The sequence below is a fragment of the Eulemur rufifrons genome, chromosome 16 (genome assembly GCF_041146395.1).
Source record: "Eulemur rufifrons isolate Redbay chromosome 16, OSU_ERuf_1, whole genome shotgun sequence".
Classification (NCBI taxonomy): Eukaryota; Metazoa; Chordata; class Mammalia; order Primates; family Lemuridae; genus Eulemur; species Eulemur rufifrons.
The window spans coordinates 31578729-31597854 of record NC_090998.1 but is presented as its reverse complement, the minus strand read 5'-3'; the positions used below and the strand labels follow the sequence as shown (position 1 = coordinate 31597854).

Genomic DNA, 19126 nt, shown 5'->3' with positions numbered 1-19126 from the left:
TTTGAAAATCCTTTAATTCTTAAGAAAACATGTCTTTGGAAACTTAAAAGCCACTAATTAATCTTGCATGTGTCTATTGGACCTTGAGCTCTGGTTTCTCTTTCCCTGAGGTCCATGACAGGTTAGGCCATGATTTGAAAAAGAAAAAGACACAAGTATAAAATAAAGGAATCACTCTTGCTTTTTCTTTCTTGCTCTCCCTGTTTCTCTCTTACTGTCTATTTTCTTCCGGAGGGATTTGGGCAAATTCCAATAAATTAAACAGATGTTTGCTACAGCAATGCCATCACATCTCAATGTGGTTTAAAGTGTTGATCAGGCCAAATCCGAATCCGAATTTTGTCTTCAGAAACTCTCAGATCACCTAGGACACAGTTATCCTCATGTCCCCCCATCTCTTCATACACACACACACACACACACACACACAAAGAGTAAGGTTTATGTATTCCTACCTCAATGTTACTATTAGTACCTACTTAGTACCATTTCCTCAGGGACATTCTCAGGTGCATGACAGTGGGTGGTAAAGGGCTTTGCTAATATTTCCCTTTCCAGATAACTGTGTTGCCCATTAGTTAACACCTGGCTGAGATTTCATTCAGCCACGGAAGCTGATAATTCTCAACAAAGAGGATTGTTTTACGGCTTCACAAATCCCTCTGCACTGGCAGTCACCTACTTGTTCTATGATTAGAGCTCTCTATGGCAGCTAAAACAGACAAATTTGATGATGCTGACTGAAAAGATGAAACATTTCAGTGTGCCAATTTGACACTTTGAATTATGCCAATTAAAATGTCCACATGTCAAAATATAAATTTCAAAAAGCTAAAACATTGTTCTCATGCAAATATTTGATAAATACATGCCAAATACTCATTTAACTCCTAATGTGGGAACTAACCAGGTGTGTAAAGTTGATTTAGAGAACCAGAGGAGAGACTGGTCAGTGGAAATGCAGAGTGAGTGGAAGTACAGTCATTACTGTACTAGCAAAAAAGAATGCTGAGAAAGGAGGGAAAACTGAGGTGCAAAACTCACTAAACTCCTACATGTCAATAAAATCAGAATTGTTGACATTATATTTTCTACTGAATAAAGCTCATTTGTTTTATTGCTGGACAAAAATTTGCTTGTATAATATTATAGCAGTTTTCTATAAATTAACAGGATGGTTAAAATTTGTAGAATCTGGAACTTATCAACAATAAATGTTAAGTCAAACAAAAATTGCATTTCCCTAGAATTTTATTGGCCAAAATGTAAGTCACTAGCCACAGAGCACTTGCAATGTGGCAAGCCCACATTGAGATATGCTATAAGCATAAAATATACACTGGATTTCAAAGACAGTGTGAAAAAAAGAATGTAAACTGCCCCATTAATAAGCTTTTTATGTTGATGACATGTCAAAATGATATTTTTCATATATTGGGTTAAATAAAATATATCATTCAAACTAATTTCACTCTTGTTTCTTTTAAAATATTTTTACTGTGGCTACTAGAAAATTTAAATTACAGATAAGGCTCTCATTGTATTACCTTTAGACAGACTTGGTGGGCTGCTAAGACAGTGCTTTTGTGTAACTTCAAAAGAATACTGAGGGATCTCTTTACCTTTGTTGTTAAATTTTGGATAGTTAATATTATCAAAAAATTAATAAAATTGAATAGTCCTTGTCATCAAAAGTATATTAAAATGGATTAGAAAATTAAGAGCTCTGCCCTTAATTAGCTGGTGTCCTTGAGCAAGCCTTGGCCAATCAGTGAGAGGAGAAGATTGGGCCAGAACGTCTATAAGGACATCTCCAAGGCAAGCTTTGTATGGAATTCTCTGCTCCTTGACTGTGAGCACAGGCCTAGCTATGAGGTTAGATTTGGGGGATGAAAACCAAAGTCTACACCACCAGACAGTAGATAAATCAGGTTTTATTTCTTTACAACCTTTACAAGTTAGCAGGAAACCTTAGATGTTATTTTTTTTTTCTTTTACCTGAGGTCTTTAATACTTGTAGCCTGTTGTACATTCTAAGAAAACACCTCCTCACCCAACAAGTCATATTAATCTTATAACAATTTATTTATTCAACAATATTTATTGAAATTTGCCCTGACACAGACACTATTCTAGGCATGAAGGACATGTGAAAGAACAGGGAAAGCTCTCTACATTTATGGAGCCTAAAGTGCTGCAAGAGGAGATAGCCAATAACAAAAAGTAAACAAAACAGACAAATGAAGAAATGATGACTTGATAGAACAAGGAGTTCTGGGGACAGTTGCAAGGTGTTGATACTTCTCAATACCAGGTCAGGGAGGATTTTCTGGGTGAGACTACATGTGGGCACTGACCTGAAGACAGTGAGGAAGAGAGGGAGCCACAGACTGTCAGGGAAGAGCATTTCAGGTAGAAGAAATTGTGTGTGCAAAACTCCTGAGGTCAGAATGTGCTTGGCTTTTTCTAGGAACAGCAACAAGCCTGGTGTGGTTAAAATAGAACAAGTGAGTGTGGAACTGGTAGGAGACAAGGTTGAAAGGGTTGGAAAGAAGAGAGATGGCTTTGTAGACACAAGGCTGTTATCCTGAGTGAGCTAAATCACTGGATGGCATTGGTCAGAAATGTCATAGGATCTGACCTTCCATTTGGAGAAGATCATTCTAGCTGCTGTAGAGTGAATAGACTGGATAGACTGAAACAAGTGTCCAAGTAGAAGGACCAGTTAACAGCTTGTGGCCAGAATACAAGCAAGATTACAGTGGCTTGGACAGTGATAATAATGGTAGAGATGATAAGAAGTAGTCAGAGTCTAGATATGTTTTAAATATAGATCGAGTAGGATTAGTTAACAGTTTGAACATAGTAAAAGAGAAAGGGAAGGATCATGTTTTTGGCCTGATCAATCATTTACTGAGATGGGGTGGGCTGTAGGAGAAGTGTGTTGGGGCAGTGATGTGGGAAATCAGTATTTGTTGTAGATATGTTAAAGCTTGAGATGCCTATTATATATTTAAGTAGAAACATCAAGGATATAATTGAATATAGGAGTCTGGCATTCAGCAGAGACATCTAGGCTAGAGGCATAAATTTGGAAGGAATGGCATGTTGAAAGCCATAAGACCAGTTGTGATGACCAAGGGAGGGAGGCAAGACATCTGAGTCTGAGTCATAGGATCCTCCAACTTACAGTTAGGAGAGGTGAATAGCAAGCACCAAAGGAGACTGTGAAGGAGTAGCTAATGAAGAAGGATCGAGAGAGAGAGAGAGAGAGAGAGAGAGAAATGCCAGAAGTCAAGTGAAGAAAGTGAGAATGAGAAAATGATCACTCTATTAAATATTAGATGAGAACAGAGAACTTTTTACCATTGTACTTGGCAATGTACAAGTCATTGGAGACCTTGATGAGAACTGTTTCAGTGAATTAAAAACCTGATTGGCATGGGTTCAAAAAAAGATTAGAAGAGAGGAATAGAGATAGCAAATATAGACAACATTTTCAAAATAATTTATTGGAAAGAGGATTGGGAAATGGGGCAGCAGCAAGAGAGGCATAGATTAGAGATATTATGACATATTGGTATGATACCGGGAAAGATCCATTAAACAGGGGAAATGGATGATGCCATAGAGGAAACAATTGCTAAATTGATGTATTTCAATTGGTATGAAGGGTTGGGATCCAGTGTACAAATGCAGGGATTGCCCTTGGGTAGAATGGTAAATATTTTATCAACAGTGACAAGGGAAAGGGAAATTTACCAGTAGGTTTATAGAGGTGGTGTTGGGAGCATATGGAATTTTCCCATCTGGTTTCTTCTATTTTCTATGGAGGAAGAAACATCAGCAGTCGAGATTGTTAAGAGTGAGACTACCAGAGGTCTAGCCTGAATGAAGGTCACCCAAGATCCTGGGCCCTGGTTCCAAAGAGTTTTTGTTTGGGGCAGTGTGACCCAAACCAGAAAACACATCAGGGTATAGCGTAAAAATGGGGCAAGAGTCAGATCCAAATAAATAGCCAAGGTGGAATCAATGAGCAGGGATCAAAGTGACCTCAGATAAAGGGAGACAGAGCAGGAAGAAAGTCTGGTTTGGTAACTAAGAGTGGAGCTTTGAGGGGTTGCAACTGGGCCTAGGGAACAAAATCAAACAGCAGCATAGGAGAAGGGTGAAACCCCAGGGTGCTAAGTTGGTTATATCTGGTCCAAAAATCCAGAGGTTATTATAAAAGAGAGTATTTCTCTTTTTGGGGGGAGGGGAGGGTCTTCCGGTGAGGACCAGAAAACCTGCTAGACAAATTCTAAAAGAGGTGTAATTCTCCACAATGACATTCTTTCCTCTCAGAAGCTACGCTATTCTTGTCTTAAAGGGAGATCGCAATCCCTGACTCAGAAAACAGCAGCCATCACAGGATTTCCCAGTCAGGACATTCCGAAGGTTTGATGGACTTTGCAGGCTCCTTGGATTGTCTTCCCTGATTTCCACATTGCAGATCCCACGGATAAAGCGCCCTGTACACGGGCTGAAGCCCAGACACTGAGGTCCCTGTGGAGCTTCGAGTTTTGAATAGAAAAATTATCATCTCTCGGAATTAAATTCATTTCACTGAGCGATGATTCGCCATTTGAATATAAGAAGATTAATCTTTATGATTTCCAAAGATACATTATGATAAAATGGAAAATGAGTGAGCTTAACAGTCAAAATGAATTCAAATCCTGGTTTCAGTTCACTTTAGTTAACTTTTATGGGTCTCAGTTTCCTTCTCTATGTAAATGGGGTAATAACATTTATCTAGAAAATTATGTGAAAGATTAGATCAGGTGACATATGAACGCACTTATCACAGTGCCTGAAGCTTAGTAAGTGCTCTGAAAATGTTGGTTTATGTTCTTTGCTTTCCTTTTCTTTTTCCTTTCTCCGTCCTTCCATCATTCGCAAACTGTCTCTTCCCCTTCCATCCTTTTCTTCATTTCCTTTTTTCAGGCATTACCAAGAGGTGGTTATGTTACATATCCAGGAACATTTGATTTAAATATATTAGTTTCCCTTCCCCCTACCCATCAGTAGAAAGTGTGAAAAAGGTCTAAATTCATGTACTAATAGGAAACAAAAGCCTGCTTTTTTCACAGAATCCCGTTGCTTTAATTCTGACTTGCATTTGACTTAATTACATTTGTTTTGTTTTATCTCTGCCCCTGAGATTTAGCATGACCTCCCAGAAAGTTGTTTGTTGACCCTGTTTTTGTGAAAAGGGTAAGAGGGTAAAATGAGAATATATGTCCTACAATATACCAAGTACCTTCTTTTATGGTGACAGCAGCTTTTTGTGGTAGGTATAGTTGTTACATTTCTGTATATTGTTTTATAAATCTAAGACCTGAGTTATCACAAAATATCTCAACTCTGCAAAAAATAGCTACCTTTAGTAGTTACCTTGAAAGTAAATTCAGTCTCTCCTTCTTAGCTTCATAATGCATGCTATTTTTGTTTGGACAAAAAGTTCTTGAATGTTTAACAGTCACATCAGCTTTCTCATCAGCCTTGCCTCCTATCATCTCAGAAATCTCCAAGGTTGTGATATTACCTCTCACAGCAGGAAGATTAATGGCCTTTGTTGTTGATTCCTGTCTAAATTGTCAAATTCCCTTTGTTGAAAATGTTCCAATAGTCTGTACTTAGCTTGATTCAAATAATCTTATTCAAGATTCTGGAACATCTCGGATTTAATGAAATATTTTATAATATTCTTATCTATAATTTAAGCAGTTTATTTTAATTTTAAAATGTGAAAAAAAAATCCTAGGTAATTCTTGCCTTCTTCAGGGCATGAATAAAATACAGCTATGCATTTCGACAGGCATTCCCCCAAAAATGATGCATTGCTATGTTACACAAAATACAAAAAAATTACATATAAAAGTATAAAATTGTATTAAATTAACTTTTTATCAAGATTGCTATTCTAAAATGATTTTCTACAGAGTTGACTTTTAAACTCATATTGCCAATGCATAATAATATTGAGACTATAAAAAATAAACATTAAAAAACAAACATCTGTACTCAGTTTTATGAGAAACCATCAATTGTTCAAATAAGTTATGAGGTAATAAAGTAAAATATAGCATCAAATAGTGGTAAATGAGCTTTTATAACATAGTTTTTAAAATGTGTAGATAATGTAATTACTATGGAGGAAAAAAAAAACCTAACCTCTGTTTCAGGGAATTTTACTTCAAGATCAAATCAGAATTAGCACTAAAAAAGATGAAATCCAAACTTGCAGAATTTTAAAATGGGGTTCTTGAATGGACAGAAATATTGCAATACTCCTAGATGTCTCCATTCAAGGGGCTTTGTTGTTCCAGGCTAGAAAAAGGTGATTGAGAAAAAAAAGGAATAAAATGCCAGAAGGCAATTCTCCTACTTTTTTTTGTGACACATGGACAAAAATAGGAATGATCTGTAAATTAGCAAGAGTGTGTCATTCCAAGAGTACAGGCTTGTTCATTCAGGCAAACTGCTTCCCTATAGAAGCCATATGGCTGGCTTTAGATTTTAATCATGTACAAGAAACATTAGGCCTGTCCAAAGTGTAGTCTTTGATGCCAGTCTTTTTTAGAAGTTCATCCGTAATTCTTTTCCTAACTGAAATTTAAAGTCATTCTTGAAATAATTAAAATATGTTTAAATATGTTAGCATATGTTTTCTACAAAAACAAGATGTTTTCCTGTGGGAAAAGAGCAAAGTAAAAAAAAAAAAAAAAATCTCTCCCATAAATCCTAAGACTCTTACCTGCTAAGAAACATTACCATTATCCCCATTATTCACACGGAAAGATCATGTATGCCACGTTGCTTCCAGTTTCAATCAACAACTTTAACAGCTGACATTTCATGCCAATTTTTTCTCTTCAAGCATTATGTTTAAAATAAATTTGAACGTGTAAGAATAATTGTAGGATTTTACAAATGGTTTTGATGTTCTCTTCCCTGAGAGAGCAAACCTTACCAAACAGTCAAAATTATTAAATTTATTGAAAGCATATAAAAAATTAGTGTTCGATGCCAACATAGGGCGGATTTGTTTATCCAGTCAATCCACCAGGGAATTAAAATGGATAAGGAGCCTGTTGGAGGAAAGGGACTGACATCAGGAAGCCTGTCAGTGTTAATTCCCTGGAAGTCAGTGAAGGGAGCTTGGCAGGAGGATTTGTTCCATTCACGCGCTCTTCCATGCACAAAACCTCCTTGGCTCTGCGATAGTGCTCTCAGATGTGGAAGAGAGAGCTGACCATAACATTTGGTGGTCCTTTTATTTCGGAAAAATACATGATTTATTCTAGCCCAGGTGTTTAATCCTAAAATATTTGTAATGCATGATAACACTTGGCCTGCTTTACATTTTTCTCTGAAACCTGGGACTTCTTTCTTAGGGTTTTCTTAATTTTTAATTATTATGGGTACATAACAGTTGTATATCTTTATAGGGTACATGTGATGTTTTGATACAGGCATACAATGTGAATTCATCAGATCAGGGTAATTGGAGTATCCATCACCTCAGGCATTCATCATTACTTTGTGTTAGGAACATTCCAATTCTACTATTCTAGTTATTTTAAAGTACACACTAACTTATTGCAGATTATAGTGACTTAGTTGTGCTATCAAATATTGTTCATTCTATCTAACTATCTAACTATATTTTTGCACCATTAACCACTTTATCTCCTCCTCCCTGCTACCCTTCCCAGCCACTGGTGACCGTCATTCCACTCTCTGTCTCCATGAGATCAATTGTTTTTAATATTTAGCTCCCACATATGAGTGAGAACATGAGAAATTTATCTTTCTGTGCTCGGATTATTTCACTTAACATAATGGTCTCCAGTTCCATCCATGTTGTTGCAAATGGCAGGATTTCATTATTTTTTGTGGCTATATCATATTCCGTTGTGTATATGTACCACAATTTCTTTATCTGTTCATCCATTGATGGACACTTAGGTTGATTCCAAATCTTGGCTATTGTCAATAATGCTGGGATAAACATGGGAGTGCAGATATCTTTTTGATATACTAAATTTCTTTATATTTATTTCAATATCCTTTGGATATATACCCAGCAGTAGGATTGCTGGGTCATATGGTAATGAAACCAAGTATTTAAACTTTATTCCCCTTAAAAACTTTCCCAAGCTAACCTCATCAAATGTTTTGTAATTAAATATAATTATATATCTGAGATATGCTTTACTTTTCAACAAAAATTTACAAGAACAAATAAATACATGGTTAACAGTTGTGAAGGAGTCTGGAATTACATTTAAATAATCAGCCATTTCTTTGTCCCTTTTTTGTCTTTAAATTTATTCTAATGAAACTATAATTTAGTCCAACATTAGCTTGAATTCCAAGGGCTTTTAAAGTTTTTAATTAATTGTAAAATGTCTTTTATGTTTTAAGATAGTTCAGTTAGTTGCCAGATTTAGTAGTGTTTGGTGGATAGTTTTGTTTAGATACTGTCATTATAAAATTTATTCCTTTACTTCAGGTACCAAGACTATGACTCCCACCACCTAGTGAGGTGTATGTGATCCCTCTCAGCCAAGAGAAGCCATGGCTTTTGTTCCCTGTACCCAGAACCTCAGTTTTTACTCTTCAGATGTTCTTAAATATACTTAGCTAAGTAATAACCAAATTTTTATAATTTTAGGGCCAAGAAACTCCCCACTTCCAAAGGCACTGATATTTTCTTCTCTGCCGATTTGAAACTTTAAATATTTTTATTAGATGGTCAATCCTATACAAATGCAAGTGCAGTAGGATAATTTTAGCCAGCTGCATGCCAGTGTAGACAATATCCTACACATACTGCATGCGCACACCCTTAGGTATGCCCTCCCTCCATGCATGGGAGGTATCAGCCTCCATTCATGCATTTACGTCAGTGAGGGATTTTGTGGGAATGTTTATGCTGTTAGAGAGAAGTTTGATGGAATCTAGGGACATAAATTAGAATGTGAACACTATAAGAGGGATAGTGAGGGCTGTTTCCTTCCCTGGGAATTTGAGACTGGTTTTCAACCCCTGGAAAGTTAAAACAAGAAACTTGCAGATGCTTATAGCCCTCCTCCTAAAAGGGAACTGTGAGACTCCAGACACAAAGAGATGTCTTGGGGGCCTAGTGAAAAAGTGAGACTTGGGGCTGTTGGGATACCCACCTTCATAAAAACTTGTGTCTTCAGAGAGCCCCGTCCCATTCTGGAATCTGGAGGCTGAACGCTGTGGTAGGGGTGATCTCATGATGGGCAGTTCTGGCATACCAAGGCTTTTACCAAGGATCTTGCACTATTTTAACATTCTAGAGCTGGGGTTGGCAACCATGTATTGTAAAAGACCACAGACAATAAGTATTTTTCATTTTCATACCACATTGCTATCTTTGTGAAGTTATTGCCACCTCCTCTTCCTCCTCCTAGTCCTTCTCCCTTTCCTTCTCTTCTTCTTGTTTTTTGAATAAAACCTGAAATATTTTTTTAAACAGACATTTTCAGATTACAAGCTATACAAAAATTGGCCATTCCTGGGTTTGGCCAATAGTCTGTAGTTTCTCAACTCTTGTCCTCAAGGGTGAGTGGAGAGTGGACAAATGATCTGGAAAGAGGACACTATATGTATCAAGATATATTAACTGATTATAAACAATTCCCAAATACCACAGCTTAACAAAATTAAGCATTACTTTTTACTCCTTTCCTAGTCCAATGGGGAGGTTGGTTGGGGTGGAGGCAGTGGGAAGTGGGTGGCTCTTTCTTATATATTCCTTCAGGTACCCAGGTTCCTTTTATCAGTAACTCTGATATCCTCTGGGGCCTCTGTGTCTTCCATTGAATATTTTGCCTCTGGCTAACAGATTATAGAAAACAAGAGAAGGGAGATCTTGAAGGAAACTTTAGAGATGTGGCTTGTAAATGTTGCACATCATTGGACTCAGTCTCTTTGTCCCACCTAATTGAGGAGGGAGCTGGAAAATGTAATGTAGCAGTGTCCATGTGGGAAGCAGAAGCAAACGTGGATATTAGAGCTGACTAGCAGTCTCTGAAGCAGAGGCAAGTAGGCTGACAGCAGTAGTATGCAGACCACTGCAGGCATTTGAGATGGGAGGGAGAAGAGAGGGGGGAGAGCATACAGAAAGGGAGTGAAGGCAAATCTTTACATACTGAATAACAATCTTAGGAGCTGCCACAGTTTACATACTATATGCAAGGATGCAAATACCACTTGTGGAATTTGGACTTCTAGATAAATAGTAAAGTTATATGTATATTGAAGTCAAAAAATTATAAACTAATAGTCTTCAACTTGACAGTTTCTATGAGCAATTTTTCCAATTCAGAATGGGAGTTGGGGTCAAGTTGAGACAAATCATCTTCAATATTATTTTGTTTTGATAGGTTATTAATGAATTGCTTCTTTTACTAATCATCCTCCTTAGTGGCTACGGTAATTAATTTACAAACCATGTTTGTCATTACACATAAATTGCTCCTCTTTGTCTTAGTCAAGAGGAAATGACCCTTGTTTGGCATTGCTTATTTTGTTGTAAATTGTACTCAGATAACTTCCATTAATTTCACTATGGAGTTCAGCAACGATGGCATAAATTTACACTTATATTAATAAAACTGTAGCTAAAGCAGAATCCTTTATGTAAGCATTTGCTAGTAGTAGCACCACATAAATCAGTACAATTATCTAGAATGCTACTAGTCCCAGGTCCTTTTGAAGAAAAAAGTGTTATCAGTCAACATTTTCACTGTGTTATTATATGTATTCCCTAAGATAGAAGTTATTGCTTGAAAACCAGGATATCTTTCTAAGCTAATAAAATTTAGTGACTTCAAAAGATACCTTGAAATTAGTGCTTATTTTCTATAAACCACTATAGACATTCGAGTTACAAATCTATCAAGAGAATCACCTTTGTTGTATTTGTAATGAGAAGAATGGTCACACTTCACATCTCTAGCCCACAGATTTTGCTTCAATTACTTACCCTCAATGCCTATATAATCAATGCTCCTTTGGGCTCCAGATCCCAGTGGTGATGTACAAACCCTCTGGAAGAGCAGTTCTGCAGGTATCTATAAAATTATTACAAATAACTAATGTTTAAAATACCTGGTTGGGAGACATAAACTACATGAGGCAATTAAATCTTACAGTAGATTATAATACAGTGGAAAACTCACACCTGATTTCATGGTTGGTATTACTAATTTTAGTATTTTTTAAATCTATTTCTTTATATACATAAATTATTTCACTCCATTCTTTTACATACTATTCCTCTCAGGAAGCTGGTTAGGATCAGTTTGAAATCAATTTCAACCTTTATAAATGTGTCCTGGAACCACTGTTAAAGTGGAATTTCTTGTTGATTTCTATAAAGTCTCTAAAGCCATTTCTGGCCTTTAACTTTTACAGATAATCCTATGTTTTACCATGCTGGGATAGTAATGAAGATTTTGAGTTCCTGGCTGAACCTCTTAGACTAAGTCTAATAATAGGTCGTGTTATTTTCACAAGAATTCACAGACCCTCACTATGGAAGAATTATTATTTCCCTTAGTATTGACATCAGATTTTGCAAAGGCAATTTCGAGGGTCTTTATCTCACTTCAGAATACAGAAATGACGGGAGAGCGAGCAGCAAGATGGCTGACCAGACTCACCAGCTGCCAGAGCATCTCAGTGAGAAGGAGAAGTTTTAGATTAGAGAGAAAAAAACAACAAACAGACAAACATAGATCAGGTGTGGGTCTGAGGGAAGGGTGCCAGAGCCTTCAGCAGACTCCATGGGAAGCAGATGCGGAGCACAACAGGAGGGAGCAAGATGTCAACAGAGATCAACCCCCGAGAAGCTTGGAGTCCAGCAAGAAGGGTAGGTGGAGTGGTTTGTTTCTCTCTCCCTCACATCTCTGACAGTTGGTGGATTCCCTAGCTGCTGGAGAGACTTTCTGCCCACATGAGCCCAGAGGCTGCTGCCGTGAGTGAGCTGGTAGCTTCTTGTGGGCAGGGCACCAGGCTCCCAGCCCCACTGAGGTACTTCCAGTCACCACAGACCAGAGCCATGCCGGCAGGCACCATATTACTTCTCTACCCACAGTGCACCTTTGTCCTCCCCGGGAGCTTCAACTGCTCAGGTTACATCTTGCTCATTCCCACACAGACATTCCCCAACTCCAGCTCAGACTACAGGAGCCACAAAGTCCAGTGGGCCCCAGGTGATCTGTGTGACTTCAGAGCCTGGGCAGACTGCCTCCCAGAGAGAGGGACAGAGATGACCAGAGTGCTTGCGTCCCTCCATCCAGACTCTTCTTCCGTTTCACCTCCCCTAAACATGGCTGCTGAGAGAGGTAATTAAGCCCCCACACTGAGGCTTCCACAGAGAGTGGGACTCAGAACTTTCCCCTTGGGGTCCTGCAGCAGAGTGGGGAGGTGCTCGGACTGTGAGCTCTCTGCTTGCCAGCCCTCCCTGGTGCTGCTTGCATAGCTGTAGGGCAGCTCCATCAGAGCAGGGCACACCCTGAGGCAGAAGGACATTGAACCTGCTTGGGCACCCTGTGGGAAAACCAGGACTAGCACCGTTCTCCTTGGCATGCTCAGGGATTGATCTTTGGGGAACTAGGGAAGGCCTGCAAGCCAGATCCTGTACCCCTAGGTCCCCATCACATTGCCTGGGGGCATGGAGGGGAGATTTGTGAATTAGTCTTCCGAGGCAAAGAAGCCCTTCTGGGCAAATCTTGCAGGGAGAGTGCACTGTGGGTCCTAGCTACACAGTGCTCATGGGGAACCCCTCACCCCACAGGACGGCTGCACTCTCAGCTCATGCCAGGATCCTGGACGGGGAACCTCCTGGCCTGCAGGACAGTCATGGGGGAGCTTGGCTGGCTTGAGCTGCTGCCTCCTGGCAGACACCAAGGTGGTGAGACCACAGATCATGGGAGAGGGAAGAGGAGCGAGGCCTTCTCCAGACTGCTAGATTGTGAATCTCAGACAGCCCCACACCCACAAACAGACTTTCTGGTTGTGTGGGGCCACTTCAGCCCCTCCCTAGCGGCTTTACACAGAAGCTGGGAGCAGACCTTTGACCCCTGCTGAAACAGCGAGCTTGCCAGCTTTTATGGAGCCTGAGGGCAAGCTCACTCAACCCAGCCCTTCCTAGCCTTTCTCCCCAACCCACCTCGCTATTGCAGGGAATAAGAACTCATTTGGAAGTTCCAGGGCCCCACCCACCACCTCGGACATTTGAGTATTTCTCAGGAGGGACTGGAGCCAGTCATAGGACCCATTAGTATCATTACAGCATGTTCCTTCTGGCAAGTGCTACCTACTGAGAGATCAATTTGCACATCCTTTATAGCATTTATAGACTTAATCATACAGGGTGTGGTTGATTCTGTCCCGCCAGCATCACCTACTGTCTCAGAGATTAAACTGGGTGTGCCAGTACAATTTACACTGTTAAGAAGACCACAGGGCTGTGGAAAGACAAAGGATTTCAAAGATCTCCATCCTCCTTCATCAAAGAGGGATAGGGAATTTGCCCACTCACATAGTTTACCACAGCTGTAGCCTACAAACAACTAGCAACTGAGAAAACTACCATACTGAGGATATCGATAATCAAAGCATCCATTCAGAGCCTAGATCACCATCAAAGCACCCACAAAAAAAGCCAAAGTTTTTTCCCAACATATGTGACAGACATACCCATACAAGTGAGGGGTGGGGAAAAAGCCCTATTTAAACAAAAGACTATCCAAAAATAAGAAACAATAGCTTCTCCAGATGAAAAGGAATCCGTGAAATAACTCCAGAAGTATGAAGAATCAGAGTGAAGGGTCACCTCCAAAAGAGAACACCAGCTCTGTAGCAATGGATACCAACCAAAATGAAAATACTGAAATGACAGTTAAAGAATTCCAAATATGGATTGTAAGGAAGCTCAACAAAATCTAAGAGAAAATGGAAAATCAACTCAAAGAAACAAGAAAAACAATTCAGGAAATCAATGAAAAAGTCACTAAAGAGATCAACATATTAAAAAAAACAGATGGAGCATTTGGAAATGAAAATTTCATTTAAAGAAATAAAAAACACAATGAAAAGTTTTAAGAATAGGCTATATGAGGCAGAAGAAAGAATCTCAGAGCTTGGAGACAACTCTTTCGAATTAACTCAGTCAAAAATGAAGACCAGAGAATTAAGAGGAAAGAAGAAAGGCTATACAAAATATGGTATTAGGTAAAATGGGCAAATATATGAATCATAGGCATCCCTGAGGGTAAAGAAGAAAATACACAAGCGCTGAAAGCCTATTTGAGAGAATAATTGAGGGAAACTTCCCTGGTCTTGCTAGAGATTTAGACATCCAGGTACAAGAAGCTCAATGAACACCTGGAATATTTATTGAAAAGAGGCAATCACCAAGACACATAGTCATCAGACTGGCAAAAGTCCACATGAAGGAGGAACTACTGCAAGCCATAAGGTAAAAATATCAAGTAATTAACAAACGAAACCCCATCAGGCTAACTGCAGATTTCTCAACTGAGACCTTACAAGCCAGAAAGCGTTGTGGCCCCATCTTCAGTCTTCCTAAACACTCTGCTAGCCTAGAATTTTCTATCCCTCAAACTAAGTTTCATATATGAAGGAGAAATAAAGAGTTTTACAGACAAGCAATCACTGAGGGACTTTGTCAAGACCAGACCTGCCCTGAAAGAAATACTTAGAACTGCATTATACGTGGATCAGCACAATAGTCACCCACCAGACTAGAGCCACCCAAGAGCTAAAGCTCAGAGCTCATAGAAAATAATACTATAAGAGGTTTAAAAAAAAAAAAAGAGTAATAAGGTACTACCCAACAGTATGAACAGAAGAATATCCCACATAGCAATTCTATAAATCAACTTGAATGGTTTGGATTTCCCTCCCAAAAGACATAGGCTGGCTGAATGGATGAAAAACTACAAGCAAAGTCTCTGCTGTCTCCAGGAAACACATCTAACCCACAAGAACTTATACAGACTCAGGGTGAAGGGATGGAAAAAAATCTTCCATGCAAATGGGAACCAAATGAAAGTAGGTGTAGCCATGCTCGTATCAGATAAAATTGACTTTAAATCAACAATAGTAAAGAAAGACAAAGATAGTCATTATATAATGGTAAAGTTAGCAATTCAACAAAAAGGTATAACAATCCTAAACATTTAAGTACCTAACACAGGAAAACTCTGATTCATAAAGCAAACCTGACTAGATCTAACCAAAGAGATAAACAGCAACACTGTAATTGCCGAGGACTTCAACATCCCACTGACAGAATTGGACAGATCATCCAAGCAGAAAATAAATAAATACTGGACTTAAATGGAACTCTAGAACAAATACATTTGTTCTAACAGACATTTACATAACAGACATTTACAGAACATTTCACCCAAAAACTACTGCATATACATGCTTCTCATTGGCACATGGAACATTCTCCAAGAATAATAATATGTTAGGCCACAAAACATGGCTCAACAAATTTCCCCCCAAATTGAAATCATACCATGTATCTTCTCAGTGGAATAAAACTAGAAATCAACTCCAAGAGAAACAATTCTACACAAAGACATAAAGAAATCAAACAAGAAATCAAACAACCTGCTGCTGAATGATTATTGGATCAATGATGCAATTAAGATGGAAATTAAAAGATTCTTCAAACTGAATGACAAAGGGGACACAAACTATCAAAATCTCTGGGATTCAGTAAAAGCAGTCCTAAGGGGAAAATTAATAGCCTTAAATGCCTACATCAAGAAGACAGAAAGATCACAAATTAACAATCTAATGACATGTTTCAGGGAGCTAGAAAAGGAAGAGCAAACCAAACCCAAAGCCAGCAGAAAAGAAATAACTAAGGTTAGAGCAGAACTGAAAAAAATTGATAACAAGAAAATTATACAGAAGATCAATGAAACAAAAAGTTGGTTCTTTGGAAAGATAAACAAAATTGATAGAACTCTTGCTAGATTAACCAGGAATAGAAGAGAAAGGACTCAAATAAGTTCAATCAGAAATGAAAAAGGAGATATTACAACTGATACCACAGCAATACAAAATATAATTTATGAATATATTGAAAATCTCTATGTACTTAAACTCAAAAAAGTAGAGTAAATGAACAAATTCCTGGAAAGATACAACCTCCCAAGATTCACTCAGGAAGAAGTAGAACTCCTGAACAGACCAATAATGAGCAATAAGACTGATGCAGCAATAAAATATCTTCCAACAAACAAATACCCTGGACCAAATAGATTCACAGCCAAATTTTACCAGACCTACAAATAAGAGTTGATATCCATTCTGCAGGAATTATTCCATAACATCGAGAGGGAGGAAATTCTCCCCTACTCATTCTATAAAGCCAGTATCACCTTGATGCCAAATCCAGGAAAGTACACAACAAAAAAGAAAACTACAGACCAATATCCCTTATGAACATAGATGCAAAAATCCTCAAAAAAAAAAAAATACTAGCAAATTGAATTCAAAAGCATATCAAAAAAAAAAAATCCACTATGACCAAGTGGGCTTCATCCCAGGGATACAAGGATGGTTCAACATATGCAAATAGATAAATGTGATTCACCACATAAACAGAAGCAAAAACAAAGAACATACGATCATCTCTATAGATGCAGAAAAAGCATTTGACAAAATTCAGCACCCTTTCATGATAAAAACTATCAACAAAGTAGGCATAGAAGGAACATATTTCAAGATTATAAAAGCCATGACAAACCAACAACCAGCATCATACTGAATGGGGAAAAGTTGAAAGCATTCCCATTAAGAACTGGAACAAGAGAAGTATACCCACTGTCACCACTTCTATTCAACATAGTGCTGGAAGTCCTAGCTAGTGCAATCAGGCAAGAGAAAGATATTAAGGGTACCCAAATAGAGAAAGAGGAAGTCAAACTATCGCTTTTTGCAGATGATATGACCTTATATGTAGAAAACCCCAAGATTCTGCCAAGACACCCCTGGAATTGAGAAATAAATTCAGCAAAGTCTCAGGGTACAAAATCAATGTACAAGAATCAGTAGTATTCCTATATACCAATAACAGTCATGCTGACAGTCAAATCAAAGACCCAATAACATTCACAACTGCTACAAAGGAAATAAAATATCTAGGAATATACTTAGCCAAGGACATGAAAGATCTCTACAAAGAGAGCTATGAAATGCTGAGGAAAGAAATTGTAGATGATACAAACAGTGGAAAAACATATCATGCTCATGGATTGACAGAATCAACATTGTTAAAATGTCCATGCTACCCAAAGTGATTTACAGATTCCTTGCAATCCTCATCAAAATACCAATGCTATATATCACAGACCTAGAAAAAAATAATTCTACACTTTGTGTGGAAACAGAAAGGAGTCCAAATAGCCAAAGCAATTTTAAGCAAAAGGAACAAATTAGGAGGCATCATATTACCAGACTTCAAACTATACTACAAGGCTATAGTAACCAAAACAGCATGGTATTGGCACAAAAAGAGACATATACCAATGTAACAAAACAGAAAACATAGATATAAAACCATCCACATACCGCCAACTGATCTTTGACAAAGGAGACAATAATATGCACTGGGGAAAAGAATACCTATTTAATAAATGGTGCTGGGAAAACTGGATAGCCACATGCAGAATAATGAAACAGGATCCATATCTCTCACCACTCACAAACATAAATTCAAGATGGATAAAGGACTTAAATGTAAGGCATGAATCCATAAGAATTCTAGAAGAAAAGGTTGGAAAAACTCTTCTAGATATTGGCCTAGGCAAAGAATTTATGAGGAAGACCCCAATGACAACCACAGCAACAACAAAAATAAATGGGACTTGATTAAATTAAAAAGCTTCTGCACAGCCAAGGAAATAATTAATATAGCAAATAGACACCCTACAGAATGGGAGAAAATATTTGTAAGCTATACATCTGATAAAGGATTAATAAATAGAATCTACAAAGAACTCAAGAAAATCCGCAAGAAAAAAATCAAGCAACCCCATTAAAAAGTGGGCAAAATACATGAACAGAAGCTTCTCAAAAGATGATAGACAAATGGCCAATAAACATAGGAAAAAATGTTCAATGTCACTAATCATCAGGGAAATATAAATCAAAACCACAATGAGTTATCTCCTTACTCTAGTTAGAATGACTTTTATTAAAAAGTCCAAAACAATAGATGCTACCATGGATGCAGAGAAAGAACAAATTTGCAGTGTTGGTGGGACTGCAAATTAGTACAAGCTCTACGGAAAACAATATGGAGATTCCTCAAAGAACTAAACGTTGACCTACCATTTGATCCAGCAATACCACTACTGCATATTTACCCAAAGGAAAAGAAGTCATTTTATCAAAAGACACCTGCACTCAAATGTTTACAGCAGCACAATTCACAATTTCAAAGATGGGAAATCAACTCAAATGCCCATCAATTCATGAGTAGATTAACAAAATGTGGTAAATGTATACCATGGAATACTACTCAGCCTTGAGTAAGGATGACTTAATGCCTTTTGCAGCTGTTTGGATGGAACTGGAGACCATTATCCTAAGTGAAGTACTTAAAGAATGGAATAACAAACACCACATGTATTCACTATTAAATTGAAACTAACCAATGAGCACACATGTGGATAGAGGGAAGTAAATCTCAAGGGAAATCAAGAAGGGTTAGGGAGGAGGAGGGGATGGACAAAAACCTACCTAATGAGTACAGTGAACACCAGCTAGTTGACAGGTACACTTTTAACCCTGAGTCAAGAATTACAAAAGTGATTCATATACCCAAAAACATTTGTACCCCCATAATACTTTGAAATAAAAAGAGAATATAGAAATGACAAGACGAACCAAAAGAGAGTCACATTATGTGACGTTATGCAAAATTTATTCTTCAAAATGAGCTCTGGAGAACACTTTAGAAATCCCTGGAAAGCTCTGTTCATGTATAGCT

The 19126-nt window shown here is 38.0% G+C and overlaps 1 non-coding gene across 1 annotated transcript; it reads right to left on the bottom strand.

Annotated features, from left to right (window-relative positions):
* Positions 1 to 4258: 4258 nt before the first annotated feature.
* On the bottom strand, positions 4259 to 4320 carry LOC138397749 (U7 small nuclear RNA). Its single transcript, XR_011235863.1, has one exon. It is a non-coding gene; the product is annotated as a U7 small nuclear RNA (small nuclear RNA).
* Between the last annotated feature and the right edge of the window lie 14806 nt (positions 4321 to 19126).